Below are 5,507 nucleotides of genomic sequence, written 5' to 3'. Positions count from 1 at the left end.
GTGAAATTGAAAAACAAATACACTGTTAGAGCAACCAAAGAAAAGCTAACACAAGAAGCACGAGGACAAAGATTCCAACTAAAGCAAACACTGCCCAGCACAATGGTGACTTCAAATTAAACAAATATCAACATCTAAACATCGATTAATTCTCAATAAGAGCTTCTCTAGATGTCTGACAGAAATAAAGTCAATCTAATGAGTGAAGCTGGTGATGCTGTTTGTGGAGATGTTTGATCATCCTCTGCTGAGATCTTGAGAGATGTAATGTCTTTTATTTGCAGTTGATTTTACCAAATGTTCAATCGACCACATTTGAACTAGTTTTTAACCTTGTACGGAGGTTCCATGAATGTCTATATCAGACGCGCAGAACACGTCAAAAAAAGACTTTCATTTCATTCTGGCTCCTCAGTGGACGTCTTTTCAACGCGTAATTATTCGTTCATCAGGGACCCAATGCCGCTCAGAGATATGTGCCTCGGGTTTGCGGTAAACTCACGCACGCAAACTAGCCAGTCTGATCTTAATCAGAGGGTGTAATAAGTTAGCTAATACCTTTTAGTCGGTTGCCTACTGCTCACTCTTACAAAAAGTGTATTTAATTTAGCCACTTCCATACATCTTGCTAAATCAGTGATAGACAGAAATCAAAAGGTCTTCGGATGAAGTGCCTACTGCTCCTTTCATTCACGAGCCTTCAGTTTGTTCTATCCTGGACACAGATTTACGGTAGCATTAGCCTCCTATGATTTACTGGTCATAATGATTTCAGGAGAATCCAGAATAAATCAAAATGTAACATTTATTTTGCCAGGCAGGATTAAACATCAATTAAAATAATTATAAATAATACATGGTACACAACTGATCAGCATAAAGCAAAACCATCTTACCAGTCGCATCAGAAGTATTTACATGGATGTCACATCAAACAACTAAGGATAGTAGATTTGTGAGGTTTGCATGGCCTGAGGGGAAGGAGAGGGTGTGAGGAGTCAGGAACTCAGCATGGGGGGGAAGAGAGGAGGTTGAGCCAGGTGTTGTCCTACTCTCTTTCTCGCAGATTCTCTCATCAGATTAGTGAATTTTATTGTTTTATTACAGGATAGGAATCTCAAGTATGCAAACCTCTTTGCCACATGCACTGGAATATGTATTATATTGAAAGTTACATTTTGAAAATGAAAATGGCAACATGATCGTTTTATAAAGTATAAAGATCATATGCGCTTCATTTTCGCTGGAGGAAACAGCTGTGGTGTGATGAACGCAATCAAAACTTAGGCTACAGTAGATGGGGAACTGATTATTGCTCCCCCATTATATTTTGTAAACTGTCTTTATGATAAAGAACTGCACAGATGCAGTGGTGGAGCCAGGATGTTTTCATAGGGGTGGCCAGGGAGGGGCCAGCAACCAGTCTGGGGTGGCACAGAAATCTTCATTATTTCAATATAAAAATGTGATTGACTATAAAGTATTGGACTGTTTTAGTGCCTAAAACACAACTGAGTACAATTAATTTCTACTTAACTGTAACTGAGATATTTGTGAATTAGATCAAGTATTACTGAGTGAAAATGACAATTTTTGTATTATTCCTCACCTCCAGGTATTTTAATAAAGGGGCTCACTATAGCTTTATTGCTCATTCAGCTTCTCAAAACTCCCAAATGCTTGCTCTCCAACATTGCATACTCATGGATGAGGCATGCAGATAGCGATAAAAATGTGAAAAAGGCCGGAAGTCAACAGTAGACATAAACGCCAGAATATAAAATGAGTTATTTTACGCATTTAAATGGTTTAATTTTCGCATATTTTCTAGTAAAAAGTGCATTGTGCTCACTCACATCTATTTGTGCATTAAATTACAAATAAAAAATACTCATCAGCGTGTGCTTTATATTGTGATCTCGAATTTCAGAATATATTTTAGTATGCATTTGAAAGACGTTCTTATGTGCTGTGTATACATGCACAGTTTGCAGTTTTAATCGCCTTTTTGGTAATTTCGTGACTTTGCTGACGACATAACTAGGTAGGTGTGTTTCTGCGGGTTATTTATGATGAAGTGATATAGAGCGTGCACCACATATTTGCGTACCATTGAAGCGTGTGCGCCGTGAGCACAGTAAAACGGCTGATGGGACAGGAAAGGCTGATGTTTTACTGACACATAGTCTAACAACATCTCATCAGACCGCAGTTCACAGTTGTTCTACTGAAGCTCATTTGGCTGCTGTAGCTTTTCCGCGCTCGTTTGACTCGCGCCTGACGCTGAGGTGAAGCTGAATGTTCTGCATCTTAATAAATGCATTTCTTGTCAAGAAAAAAATGGACAAAAACGGCAGTTTTGAGTGGGGTGGCCAAAGGGGTCTAGTAGGGGTTCCCCCTGGTTTGGCCCCTGCACAGATGTAGATATTATAACAATCTATCGATAAACACAGTCTGCTTTGCCCGTGAAATTAGTCATAGCCCACAGCTCAGCAGGGACACGCGTTTATCACATGAATTAAACAAGACATGAAGTGCCTAAAATAAATGTGCACAGTTCAGCTGAATGATGAAGTTTACTAGCTGAAAGACGGGGAGGAGCCGATTGAAGTCTGCCGCCGTTTTCATATGAAATTTAAAGGGGACTGAGGCGATCACGATTCGTGTACAGTTTATGGAGCTAATCACAAAATTTTAGGGGGGCTGAGCAGTCATTTTAAAAATGGCCTAGCGACGCTCATATATATATATATATATATATAAAGGTGACTGACTTTTGTCTGCTTTGCCCGTGAAATTAGTCATAGCCCACAGCTCAGCAGGGACACGCGTTTATCACATGAATTAAACAAGACATGAAGTGTCTAAAATAAATGTGCACAGTTCAGCTGAATGATGAAGTTTACTTTGACTGTATGCTTTGCACAATATTAACAAACTGTACACTGAAACAAAATAACCAGAACATTAACAATAACTGATAGAGCTTGTGGTTTATCTGTCAATCAGATGCGCTCTCGGCCACTGATCTATGCTCGTGACGTTTTCTTTTATAATTATCATTGGCTGATAGAAATGTTTTCAAAAATTGTATTTTAGATGGTAATAAGATCAAGACCCTCGATTACGTCATGATCTATTCTGTCGTGCAGCGCTCAAATTGTGGACAAGCCTGTACGGGACGTGTGAATATCTTTTTGTTATTCCACAAGTTTTGACGCGTATCTTCCTATCTTGTATTCATCACTCGAAGTCCATAGTTTCCTTTATCGTGGTTTATTCTTCCAAGTCAATAAAGAATCACATTTCTCAAATACAGCATAATCCTCTTGTTCAGCGATATCTTCTCAACAACTTATTTGTAGAGATACTGTACTTGTAAGCCAAATTTATGCTATATCATATACAATTGTGAAACGGTCAAAAGCTTGTGTTCTCCCACGTTCATCTGAACTTGTGCCTGACTGTGCGTCAATATATTTTTACGTGAACTTCAAAAAATGACGTCACTGAACATGCGCATTAAGAACAAATATAAACCATATTTACATAATAAAAATGTGAAAATATAAATTCTGAAATATGAAATATGGCTCTTACATACCGGCCCCTAATTGACAGGCAGGCAGACTGACAATTACCTTTTTAACAAAAACAATAGAGCCATACTGAAATAATATCTACATTATGCTGGGAAAAAAAGCCAGAAGTGTGGGATTATAAACTCATGATTCTGAGCCGAGGGGAAAAGAGAGAACGACGAGTTGATATAATCTCGGAATTGCAAGAAAAAAGTCAGAATTTTGAAATATAAACTCAAAATTTATTTTTTTATGATTTTATTCCATGGCTTGAATAGACTGCTACGTTAAATCTGTAATTTTCTGCCACCAGATAGGCTCCGCCCACAAAAACGTCATCACTGCTTGCAAACACTGAAATTGGTCTATTGCCACTTTGAACGATACATTAAAGCCTCCTCTACTGGAATATGGTTGTTTCACTAAAAAAAATTTTTTTTTTAGATTGAAGGAACCTAATCTCACCATGATGAAGAGAAACACTCCTTAATATTTGAGTAGTTAACAGTCCATTTCACAGATAATGCACAACTTGTCAATAGGCCTTTCCAAGGTATTGGTCTTAGTTTTAACCAACACACATCTTACCAGTCCTTTTTTATCTGGAAACGCTTTCGTGATTCTTCCAAAGACCCAAGAATTTCTTGGGGACGAGTCGTCTATTATCAGGACAACATCTCCAACTGAAAGGTTTTTCTTTACTTGAGTCCATTTTTGACGCTCCTGGAGCAAAGGTAAATATTCATGCACCCACCGCTTCCAGAATAGGTCAGCAAGATACTGAATTTGTTTCCACTTGCGACGTGCATATATGTCTTCTTTTTTGAAAAGTCCAGGAGGTAAGGCTGGTTGCCTTTTCATTAATAACAGGTGATTAGGTGTCAAGGGTTCCAGATCTTTGGGATCATCTGTTGTAACGGTAAGTGGTCTGTCGTTTATTATTGCTTCCACTTCGCACAGGAATGTATGCAAGCTCTCATCAGTAAGTGTTTGTTCTTTCAGCACAGATCTCAGGATTTTTCTAACAGACCTTATCTGTCTTTCCCACACTCCACCAAAATGAGAACCAGAGGGTGGGTTGAACATCCACTGTATTCCTTTTTGCAAGAGAGTGCTTTCAATTTTTGATTGGTTCCACTGTTGAATGGCTTTGTCGCAGTTCAACCTCAGGACCTATGAAATTAGTACCGTTGTCACTTCTCATCATTGACACCTGACCCCTCCTGCACACAAAGCGTCGGATGGCATTTAAACACGAGTCTGTGTCCAATGTATGTGCAACTTCAATATGCACAGCTCTTGTTGTCAGGCAGGTAAACAATACCCCATATCTTTTAACATTACTTCTACCTTGTCTGACCTCAAACGGTCCAAAGTAGTCAACCCCGACATTGGTGAAGGGTGGTTGATCTGGTATTATTCTGTCGAGTGGCAGCTCTGACATTTTCTGCTCTGCAGCCTTTGCTCTGATCTTTCTACATGTCACACATCTGGAGAGAAGCTTCCTAACAATGAAGTTTGCAGAAGGAAGCCAGAATTTTTGTCGCAACTTTGAAAGCATATAGTTCCTTCTGCAATGTCCAATTCTCTCATGAATGTCTCTTAAGATTAAAGTTGTGACATGTGAGTCTTTGGGTATAATGATGGGATGCTTTACATGCTCAGACATTGCAGATCTTCCAAGACGACCTCCAACTCTTAGCAATCCATCCTGAAGTGTTCGATCCATTTTAGAAAGGCAACTGTTCTTTTTCACAGATGGAGAACCTTTTTGCAACATGGATATTTCTTCTTTGACTCTTTGACTTTGAGTGAACTTGATGATCTCATTTTCAGCCCTTGTTAAGTCCTGCATTGTTAGAGCTTTGCAGTTTTCCGCTGTGGAATTTGTTTTACAACTCCGAACTTCTCTGTTTTTGACTGTTA

Source organism: Sinocyclocheilus anshuiensis, unplaced genomic scaffold (assembly GCF_001515605.1).
Source record: "Sinocyclocheilus anshuiensis isolate Anshui unplaced genomic scaffold, SAMN03320099.WGS_v1.1 scaffold4087, whole genome shotgun sequence".
In the NCBI taxonomy this organism is placed as follows: Eukaryota; Metazoa; Chordata; class Actinopteri; order Cypriniformes; family Cyprinidae; genus Sinocyclocheilus; species Sinocyclocheilus anshuiensis.
Note: the sequence above shows the minus strand (reverse complement) of the source record.